The sequence below is a fragment of the Urocampus carinirostris genome, chromosome 1 (genome assembly GCF_059441175.1).
Source record: "Urocampus carinirostris isolate Australia breed hairy pipefish chromosome 1, RoL_Ucar_1.0, whole genome shotgun sequence".
Classification (NCBI taxonomy): Eukaryota; Metazoa; Chordata; class Actinopteri; order Syngnathiformes; family Syngnathidae; genus Urocampus; species Urocampus carinirostris.
The window spans coordinates 74,934,411-74,946,848 of record NC_142349.1 but is presented as its reverse complement, the minus strand read 5'-3'; positions in this window follow the sequence as shown (position 1 = coordinate 74,946,848).

Genomic DNA, 12,438 nt, shown 5'->3' with positions numbered 1-12,438 from the left:
GTAAGATTATTTTCAATATGGCCGTTAGCCTCTGACCTTTGGATTGACACCACGCTGGGCCAATGGCAGGCTTTATTTTACGGTCCCATTTGATAAAATGGATATCGCCTCCTTTAGCTCTGAATATGTTCGGCCAATAGTAACGGATTCAAATGAGGGTTGTCACATTTGTTAGCCAATGAAATCTGAAAAAAAAACCGATTCGCAGATATTCACTTCGTATTCAAATCAGACCCCCAAATAAACGTGCGCAAGGCCACTTGTGTTTATTTTTACGCCCAATTACTAGGCGCAAGTGTGCACAATCTGTGATTGGCTGCTGTAAAGAGAAGTCAAACATTTACAACTCTTTAGAAAGCGGTCCAAATTTGGTAAGATGAAAATGTGTGAGGGTTGAGTATTCAGTCTGGCATTTAATAAATTCACCCTTGGTGATCAGCGTCGCGACTTCCTAGCTTGCTTTTGTAGCATTTTCATTTGACTCGCAGAGTCTTTTGAAAAACCTCTGGCGTGTACCGTTAAAACAGATTCCAGTTGCTTCACCTTTTCACAGCGCTCGTTTTCACGGTTAGCCTTTTGTAGTAGGCAGTGCCTCTTGATGTTATATTCTTTGAAAACAGCCACAGTCTCTTGGCTAATTAGGCAGAGGCAGTTGTTTCTGAACATACTCCAATTTCTACTTGTTCTGGAAGTGGTGGCCCTCACTGTCAACTTTCCTTTTTGTATTTAGTCGCCGTGTCGGAAACGGGGTGGGTTAAGATTCTCACAGAAAGCCTAGGGCGATGTGGCCAAAGGACTACTGCCGTCATCTGGTAAAATGGAGATTTATTTTGTAGATATTACATTTATACTAATTTAATGACAGCATAAAAGTGTGATCAGGGGCCATAACTGGCCCACGGGCTGATTTGCCTTGCACTTACCAAATATTATTTTGGTTTTATTTAAATTTAAAGATCATTTATTTATATCCATCCATACTTTTAGGTTAATTTATTCCCGATTAATGCAGGTTACCAAATCAATATAGTTATCATTTGAAAAGAAAAGTGGCGTCTGCAAGAGTTACTATTTTTAATAGTTTTAAAACATTAAAAATATCTTTAATATATAAATCCTATCTACCCAGGATAGAACCCTGTGGTACTCCACAACAAATGTCCAAGTATTCAGATGACACCTCTCCCATTTTTACATATTACCGTAAATTCCGGACTATAAGCCGCTACCTTTTTCCCAAACTTTCAACCCTGCGGTTTATTCAGTGATGCGGCCAATTTATGTCATTTTTCTAACGGCCGCTAGCGGCGCTCGAGTACAAAAGGTGGAATATATGCGCCGAGGAAGACTGCAACTTCTTGGCTTGTGCATAAATTAAATTAGCGTAAACATACCCTCATCATGCAAAATGCAAAAAGAAAGGCACATCAAAAAATCAACCATCACCAACGGGTTCCGAAAAGCAGGTCTGCTGCGTGACGGAGAGGAGGGCACTGAATCAGGAGTGGATTAGAATTCAAGCGACAATGACAGCGCGAGTCCGGAGCGTGGGACGACGTCTATATGACAAAGTTTCTTTCTGACACTGAGGAAGATGACTTTGATGGCTTCAGTTCTAAGGAGGAAGATGAGGACGGTTTACCGTGATTTTTACAAGTACGGTATGTTTTTTTTACCAGCCCCGTTTACTGTGTTGCGAGCATTTTGCTAGCTTGTTGCTACCATTAACTGCCCTGTCACAGGCACCGTTTGGTATGAAAGTTATATTATTATTATTATTAAAGCTTTGAAAACTCTCCCGGTGTACCGTCTTTCTTTGAAAATATGTGTAACCATGTATAATATGTATTTACAACTGTATATTTTTGTAATGTATTTATTTTAGACACTTATTCTGATATGTTTTGCATGGGAGAATAAAAAAGAAGGGGCGGTACAAACGCGGGGTGACGGGAAGTGGGGTAAAGGTGAGACCTGTTTGTGGAAGCGGCGGACAATAGTGTATATTTATTTTTCCCACCCTTACCTTTGGAAATATACACTTTTTTCCTTGGATTACTTTCAACGGTACCCGGACTCTGCAGGTCTGCATCAAACCTCAAATACCGGTATCATTTTCCATCCATTTTGCCGGCTGTGATTTTTGGACTGTGTACTTTAATGAAGGACATTTAGTTTCAATCGTGGGACTTAAGTCGGGTTTGGGTTAATTTTGTGTTTGTGTTACATTTTTTTAATGTGGGCGCATGCGGCTTATATAAAGGTGCGGCTTGTGGAAGTACAAAATCGGTTTTCCTCTTAAAATGTGGTGGGCGCGGCTTATGATCAGGTGCGCTCTATAGTCCGGAATTTACGGTACTTCCTTCCCGTCAAAAAACTTTGAATCCATTGCAAAGCTACGCCCCTGATGCCATATCTTTCCAGTTTTTTAAATAGTATATTATGATTAATGGTTTCAAAAGTCAATAAATACCCCAACATACATCATTTATCACTACATCCCCAAAAACCTTCAGCTGGGAATTCTCTCCCTTATCCCGACTTTTGCACATCTGTTCGACTTCCTTCCCGCTCGTTTGCCGAGCCATTCACGCCAAACCACATCAAACTCATTCTTAAAAGGCGGATTTCAACCGACGTGCTCCACATCCCTGCATTTTTTAGCGAGCCGGAAGATAAAGATTTTCCCACGCACGCAAACACCACCTTCAGAGAGTAAACGGGGAATAAATAAATCAGAGAATTATTAAATATGTATCTGTATCCGAGGACTTGAATCCGCCATTAGATTCACGACAGACAACTTTGGAATCAGACCACTCTTGCCTCTGGTGGAAATTGTTTTAAAACAGAAGACCCCTGGATACGGCGACCCCGCTTTACAGTGTAAGATGTTTGAAATATGGCTGACAATCGGGACTAGTGTAATAATAGGGATGCAATTAAAGCGACTTTGTCTTCAAAAACATGGCAATCCATGCAAGATTTAGAATCACTATACTTTTAATCTGCCGCCACTTGCATCCACCCACTACTCCACTGGACCAGCGCAAGTCACGTCACACAAAAAGTAAATAAAATATTGTTGTTGTTTTTTTTATTGCAAATTTTTAATATTTTGACCGCACTATTTTGTTATGTAAATGTTTTTATCTTGGGTACTGAGAGCTGAGGAGGCGTAAGCTAAGCGACATCTAGTGGAAGACACTGTCCCTTTAAAAGCAGCAATTTTTTTTTATCAGCACTGTTTTTGTGCAAAAGTCCATTTGGCCCAACCTCACCCGGACCCTAGCCTCCAATGACTTTGGGACCCCTGCTCTATTTGTGTATAAATATGTTCCCTTTTGTTGCAGTGGCAGACAAAATCCTTTCATATACGAACATCAAATAAAAATTGATAGTTTAGGGAGCATTTTGAAATAATCACATGGCCTTAAAATTGCCCGTCAGACTTTTTCCATGCCCCAAAATTGAACGCAGGGAGAAATGGGTCAAGGGAGGGGCCCCTAAGCCGGATTCATCCTGGCAAAAAAATGAAAAAACTGTATTTTCTGGACTATGAAGGCGCATCTAAAAAAAACAGATTTGCCAGATATTAATCCAGCATAGACCAAAACATACAGTTATTAAACTTGGGACAGTTTAATAACAATGAAATGCGCTAAACACTTATGAATGCACCTATTTATCCGTATTTTATTTTAGATTATTTCAAGCCCAGTGTGCCATGTTGGGCCACTAGATGGCACTGTAATGTGTAATTGCAGGGGTCTCCAAAGTGGTGCCCACTCAGGACAGCTGAGGTGCCTGCGGTGTCACGGTTGCCATGGCGCCCAATTGGCCCCGCCCGTGTGGCACCAGCTGCAGCTTGTTGACAAATTGGCTTCCCCACTATTTAAACCCTGTCCTGTCAATCCCCTTGTGGTCAGTCCGTCTGCGAGTCTCCATGATACAAGGCAAGCCTTTTTTGACCCTAACTCTCGCCTGTCCCGTTTTTTTGCTCCTGTTTTTGTTCCGCTACGACCTGTTTCAACCACATCTGCTCTCCCGTCCCAAATTCCGATCTGTTTTTTGATTCCGACCACGTCTGCTCTCCCGTCCCGGCTTTTGAGTCGTTTCTGACCCCGACCACGTCTTGCTCTCCCAGTCCTGGCTACCGACCAGTTTTTCCGCCCCCCGACACTGCCATCAGCCTGTCAACGAACCGCTGCCCCGCAAGACGTGGGTTCTGACTCGGTCCTGTTTTCCTGTTGGTATTTCCAGTCCGGTATTGTTCCCGTTTATTGTTGTCCTGTTTAATATTGATTTCCAGTTTTGTTCCCGTCTATTTTTGTCCTGTTTATTATTCTCTCCAGTTTTCGTTCCTGTCTTGTTTGTCCTGTATATCTTGATTCATTATCTATCCTGTTCTGTCCTGTCCGGTATCGACCCCATCTGTCCGATATCAACCTGGGCAATTGGAATCGATCTCGTCGGTCTCTGGCTTCTGCTGTCTAACGTGCATGACTCCCCATTTCCCGTAAAATAAAAGGCTTGTGTGAGAACGTCACGCGTTTGGGTCCTGATCTTGTTATGATTCTTGACACGCGGACCTGTTCTGAAAATAGCTCACCAGTCCTGGGTCATTGTGATTTTCTAGTCAAATGATTTTTATTAGCTGAGTTTATTTAACCCCATTTTTAACAATTAACCCGGCAACAACATAGTAATAACACTATAGGTTGTTATTTTAAAAATCCCCCAAAAATATTTCCAGTTCAAAAATCTATTCAAGTATTGATTATTATTTTTAAGATTTATTTAAAGAAGTTTAAACGTCATAACTGATGTGCCCGCTCTTTTGGCGCCAACTGCCTCGGACTCTGATTGGCTCCCTGTCACTACTTAAACCCACGTCTTTCTGTCACCTGTTGTCAGTCCGTCTGCGAATCTCAGTTTACTCCAGGCAAGCTTTTCGACCCCTGACTCACTCCAGTTTTTGCTCCTGTCTGTCTCCCGGCTTCGACCCGTTTTTTTTATCCTGACCACATCTACTCTCCTCCCCTGGCTTTCGATTTGTTGCTGATCCTGACTACGTTTTTTGCTCTCCCGTCCTGGCTACTGACCCGTTTTTTCCGCTCCCGACACCGCCATCGCTCGCCACGGAAGTGCCACTTCTGCATTCAGAGTGACCTGCCTCCCGTGATCACCAGATCGTGTGTGCAATTCTTTCCCTTCTTCCCAATAAAACTGAGAGAAACGTACGCAAGTGGGTCCTGTCTCCGTTCTAGTCCTTATTGACTCACCTGCCTGATTCCGGCCAATGAGAATCCTCGGGGGCGTGGCTTGCGTCATCCTGACTTTTAACTCTGACGATTGTGCAACAGTGGCAGGGAAATATTAATGAGGTGAGCTTCCTTTTGGCTTTTTCCTGCAGGTGAAACTCGGCCTCGTTTTGCCTCATGGTGTCTCCTGATAAAATTAAGAAAAAAGAAAAGAAAAAAAGATTATTATGCAGCCTTGCATCATGCAAATTGAAACTTGACTTTTTTTTCACACTTCGAGGAGTGCACAGAAATCTGTGACTACGTTTACATTCAGGCAACAGTCTGATTGGAAAGTAAACATTGAATTTTCTGGAGCAATCTGAATGTATTGTTTTCAGGGCTGCAACAACCAATCAATAAAAATAGATAGATAGATAGAAAGATAGAAATAGATAGATACCAGAGATAGATAGATAGATAGATACCAGAGATAGATATAGATAGATACCAGAGATAGATATAGATAGATACCAGAGATAGATATATAGATAGATACCAAAGATAGATAGATACCAGAGATAGATATTTAGATAGATGATAGATAGATATAGATACCAGAGACAGATATAGATAGATACCAGAGATAGATATAGATAGATATCAGAGATAGATCTAGATAGATATCAGAGATAGATATAGATAGATATCAGAGATAGATCTAGATAGATATCAGAGATAGATCTAGATAGATAGATACCAGAGATAGACAGATACCATAGATAGATAGATACCAAAGATGCCATAGATAGATAGATACCAGAGATAGATGGATAGATACCGGAGATAGATATAGATAGATAGATACCAGAGATAGATATATAGATACCAAAGATAGATATAGATAGATACCAGAGATAGATAGATACCATAGATAGATAGATAGATACCGTAGATGGATAGATAGATGGATAGATACCAGAGATAGATAGATAGATACCAGCGATAGATAAATAGATAGATAGATACTTTATTCATCCCCGTAGGGAAATTCTCACTTCCAGCAGTATCCTTTTATTGTTTATTAATAGATTAACAGGATGGCCTTCGGGTGCCGTGTTGTAGTTTAGCAACAGCGGAGTGGATGACCTCACACGCTAGGCCAAAAGTTCGACGTCCCGGCAGCAGATGGAATTATTTGTGTTTACATGCCCAGGGTTACACCACTTTGTGTTCACGTAGATAGCGAGTCCGCCTCCTCTCCACTTCCCGCAGGCTTTTGTGTCTCTGTCTGTCCTAACAGCGCTGAAGCCGGGTAGCTCCACATTAGCGTACGGGATGCTAGACGTGAGCCGAAGATAGAAGCCCCTACGATGTCATATGTCAAATGTATCATTAAAAGCATTGGCGACTATTTATCTCACCGATTCATTGTGTTGCGCAATTTACGAGACACAAAGCACGTTAATAAATGCGAAAAAAGTGTATTGGATCTCGTTGTGTAGTAAATTTGTAGTACTACTTTGGTCCGGCAGAGAGCGCCATGAGGCCGTTTTTTAAAAAAAGTCAAGTCATGTTTAGTGGTTAGCGCGTGTGCGGCACAGTTCTAAGGTCATGAGATCGAACCTTCCTGTGTAGAGTTTGCATGTTCTCCCCGTGCTTGCATGGGTTTCCTCGGGCACTCCGGTTTCCTCCCACATTCCAAAAAAATGCATGTCAGGCTATTTGGCCAGTCCAAATTGTCCCTAGGAGTGAATGAGTGAGTGACCTGTCTGTCCCTGTGTGTCCTCTGGTTGGCTGGCAACCAGTCCACTGCCCGAAGATAGCTGGGATGGGCTTATGCATGTTAGGCAGCGGTCTGGCGTGGAAAGACAGGAAGCCAGAGACTGACAAGATCGATACCAATTGTCCGACCAGATATCGGACAGATGGGGTCGATACCGGATAGGACGGGACAGACGGGATTGATAATGAAATAAAACAGGACAAACTAGACGGGAACGAAAACTGGAGAGGATAATAAACGGGACAAAAATAGACCTGAACGAAACTGGAAATCGACTTTAAACAGGACAAAATAAATGGGAACAATACCGGACAGGAAATACCAACAGGAAACAGGACCGAGTCAGAACCCACGTCTTGCAGGGCAGAGGTTCGTTGTCGGACCGACAAAGGAAGAGTGAGAGCACTGAGCTCTTTAAAAAAATCTTTAAAATAATAATCAATACTTGAATAGATGTTTTAACTGGAAATATTGGAAATAACAAATAACAATAACTGGAAAGAACAACCTATCGTATTGTTACTGGGTTAATTATTAAAGATGGGGTTAAATAAACTCAGCTAATAAAAATCCTTTGACTAGAAAATCACAATGACCCAGCACTGGTGACCTATTTTCAGAACAGGTCCGCGTGTCAAGAATCATAACAGGATCAGGACCCAAACGCGTGACGTTCTCACACAAGCCTTCTACTTTACGGGAAATGGGGAGTCATGCACGTTAGACAGCAGAAGCCAGAGACCGACAAGATCGATTCCAATTGCCCAGGTTGATATCGGACAGATGGGGTCGATACCGGACAGGACAGACAGTAATGTATCAAGATATTGAAAATAAACAGGACAAACAAGACAGGAACGAAAACTGGAGAGAATAATAAACAGGACAGAAATAGACGGGAATGAAACTGGACACAGACTTTAAACAGGACAAAATAAATGGGAACAAAACCGGACAGGAAATACCAACAGGAAACAGGACCGAGTCAGAACCCACGTCTTGCGGGGCAGAGGTTCGTTGTCGGACCGACAAAGGAAGAGTAAGAGCACTGAGCTTAAATAGACGTAAAGCCAATCTGTCAACCAGCCACAGCTGGCGCCACACGGGCGGGACCAATTGGGCGCCATGGCAACCGTGACAAAATATTTACTTTTAATGGAGAAATTTGTGTTTCAGTACTGCAATGGTTAGCAAATTCACTCGACACGCGAAACGACCCCAATTCGAGACTGGGTGGAAACATATGTTGGCCTGGAGAGAAATGGGCACCACCAGGCTGGACTTGCCCAAGACAAACTACGGGAAATGGTGCCCCACAGACCTTAGTGTTTAACAGAAACTACCCTACCCAATACGTTACATATTCATGTATTTTTCTCATGTTAAGGTCTACTTTTAGTTTTTAAAAAAAAGTAAAAAATTAGAAAAAAATCCATAAATCTAAGCAGTAACATCCGCTTGCAAAAAAATGAAACTGTACAATCAAGTTTTTGGTTATCATTTGCTGAAAATAAAATGAAAATACTAAAAAGGTCTTAATTAACTCATAAATTTTATCTTTTTTTCCCCCTATGTAGTCGAAAAAAAGTTTTTAAATTGTCACGTAAAAAAACAAAAAAACTAAATGAAACAGGTATTTTTATTTCATTTTATTTCAGATTGTGAAAAATAAATATCCTGTTCCAATCTTGAATATTTTTTATAAATTATTTTCCTTTTTTACTACTACTAAAACAAAAAAAATGGAATAAAACCTTTTATTACTGATCCAATGACAGATTTTATTTGTTTAACTTTGAAAACTAATTTCTAACTGCCATAAAAGGTTTCAAATACAATCAAATGGAAAACAAATACAAAGTAATGAAAAACGGAGGGACTAAGAGCCACAGCAGTAACAAATATAGAGAAAATAATGTTATTGAAAAGGCTGGTCTGCTAAGGATCCCAAGAGCCAAGAAGAAATCCAGTGTTGGGAATCAATTATCAAAATGTAGCGTTTACCAAATTGTTCGAATTAGTTATCTGACTCCATTTACCAAACACAACCTACATTCACCCAACAATTTATGCGCGCTCGTTTCTTGAGGGAAAAATAATCAAGAAGCTGACATTTCCACACGGAGGCAGATTTAATTTCATTAACAATTTAACCAAGTGTACTCCATCGAAAACGGCCGAATTAGTGACGTTGGAGTCTCTGGGAAGCCTTTTTCTGAAGTCCTATAGCTTTTTCTTCTTGGCCATCTTCTCCCCGCATAATGGTGTGCCAGCTCCTCCCTGGGCTTCACCATCTAGTAGACGAGCGTCCCAGTGTCTTGGGTACTCAAAACAACAACGAGCCTTTCTGCGTCATCAGCGTCTGGATGTGCTGATTACCTTATCAGCACTACGTTCCGTTCCTGCCGTTCCTGTAAACAACATTTTCCACCAGCCTGCCCTGACCTTGTACTACAGCCCAGTCAGTGAATATCTTTTGCATTAAATGTAATTTGTATTCAATCGTATAAAATCCTTTATAGTTAAATGAATAAAATCCTTCAAGCGTAAACTGAACATGCTATTGATCAATTTGCATTCAAACTTGTTAGCATCTTGTTAGCAACACCGTGGTTAGCGTGGGTCTTTAAATAGGTGGCTAAAGGCATGCCTAGCAATAATCAAAATGGCGCCAATAAATTAAGTCCCAAAATAGTCCAAGTGGCATTACTTAAAGGAATATATGACCTCGAATGCTATATATGATTTAAATGAAAGCATATAAAGTACCTGGTAAATCTCATAAAGATGGAAAATCATTATATTGAATAAAGGCTACTTAGCATCTTGTTAGCAACCTCCGGAGACTAGCGAGGAGCTTAAAACAGGTGGCTAAAATCATGCCTAATAAGAATTGGAACGGCAACAATAACTAAAGTACCAAAATAGTCCGATCAATGTTTCTCAAAGGAATAAAACACATCCACATATTTATTATACTTTAAATAAAATGACATACAGTACCTGCTAATTAGGAATTTGTAGGAAGGAAAATGGTAAAAACTTGTTATCAACCCCGATGATTGCCATGGGTCTTAAAAAAGGGGACAAAAAACATGCCTAGCGATAATTGGAATGGTGGGTGTAACCAACCCGTTTGGGGGGTTGCTCAGGCACCCCCAAATTCAATCCAAGCACCCCCCAAAAGTTATAGCGTTTAAAAACTCTTTTTTCCTTAATAAAGTACGGGGTAGACTAAAATATGATGATGTCGGATAGAAATGTAAAAAAAGGGAAAAGGAAACGAAAAAACTCCACTGCCTTAAAATGGTTGAGTCCATTTCATTCCTAGCACCTTGTGTAGTTATTTTCGTAGTCATAATTTTGTAGTATTTTTGTAGTATTACTGTAGTTTTATTTTTGTAGTATATTTTTTAGTATTTATCCAGTAGTATTTTTGTAGATATACATCTTACACTCTTTGTAGCTTATCTGTAGTATTTTAAGGTATTTATTTGCTAATTTTGTAGTATTTCTGTATTCAGAATTTTGTAGTATTTTTTTCAGTATTTATGGAGTTGTATTTTTGTAGTATTTTTCATCCTAGTATATCCGTAGTATTACTGTTGTTTTACTTATGTAGTTATTTTCATAGTCATAATTTTGAAGTATTTTTGTAGTATTACTGTAGTTTTATTTTAGTAGTATTTTTTTAGCTATACATCTTACTATCTTTGTAGCATATCTGTGGTATTTTGTAGTAATAATTTGCTAATTTTGTAGTATTTCTGTATTCATAACTTTGTAGAATTTTGGGGGTATTTCTGCAGTTGTATTTTTTTAGTATTTTACATCGTACTAGTGTTTTTATAGTTTTACTGTACTCATATTTTGTAGTGGTTCTACAGCAGTATTTTCGTAGTATTTCCATGGTATACTTTTTGTAGTATTTTGCTCATAATAATTGTGCAACAGTATTTTTGTTTTAATGTATGTCTGTAGTGCTCTTTTTGTCGTATTTCTGTAAAAGTATGTTGAAGTATTTCCATACTTGCATCTTCTTGTTATTTCTTAAGAATATGTTAGTATTACTGTATTTTTGCCATATTTCTGTTGTAATATTTCTGTGATTGTATATTCGTATCATAGTTTTATTGTAGTGGTATTTTTGTAGTATTTTTTCTAATCTCAATGAAGAAAAACTTAGTTTTATGGAGTCATTTTGTAGTATTTATTTGCTAATTTTGTAGTTTTTCTGTATTCATACTTTCGTGGTATTTTTTTATTATATCTGCAGTTGTATTTTTGTAGTATTTTACATCGTAGTATATCCGTAGCATTACTTGAGACATATTTTTGTGGTATTTTGTAGTATTTTCTACAGTCAGATTTTTAGCAGAATATCCGGTTGAAAGTATTTTTGTCATATTTCTGTTGTAATATTTCTGTAATTATATATTCGTATCATAGTTTTATTGTAGTGGTATTTTTGCAGTATTTTGTAGTATTTTTTCTAATCTGAATGAAGACAAACTTATAATTTTATCACATTTAGTTTTGCAGTCATTTTGTAGTATTTTTTGAGGAGACACAAAGGGACAATGGGGACAAAGTTGGCACCCCAAAAAACATGTATTTATTACGAGTACTATGTTTACTATTTTGGTTATATTTTAATTATATTTTGAGCATTTTTTGTTTGGTTGGGATCAATATATTTTATTTATTTTATTTTTGTAATTGCATCGATTTACTTGATTATGGACTTTAATACTTTTTCTATACCATTATTTTATACTATGACAATTTTTTATGCTATTTTGATTATTATTTTATTGTTATTATTTTTAAAATATTTTTTAAATAGTATTATGTGTTTCGTAGTACTGTATACAGTAGTTGATGGCACTAAAACGAAATCAAAGGAGAACAGTTTGGACGTTTATAAAAGCTTGGTTACAGCGTCATCTAGTGGAAAGAAATTGAGGTGCTAGTTAAAATTAATTAATTTCTGCTAGAAATCCTTGAATACACAAAACGTTTTATAACAGTATTGTTCACGTTGATTAATTAGTTTAAAGATACACTTCATCTTATTGATTTAGTTCAAGTAGACAAGGAAAAAAATGCATCCCTACATTTTAAAGGCTAATACTCTCAAGAGAAATTTGGATTTTAAACTGTATTTAGTTTTTTAATTAAAATAGAAAATACGTCGTTTCCTTTATGACTTTAGGGTCATAAAGCGTAAACAGAACATGCTATTGATCAATTTGCATTCAAACTTGTTAGCATCTTGTTAGCAACATCCTTGTTAGCGTGGGTCCTGAAAATAGGTGGCTAAAGGCATGCCTAGCAATAATTAAAATGGCGCCAATAAATTAAGTCCCAAAATAGTACCTTTAAATCCAACGAATTTGTATTATAAAA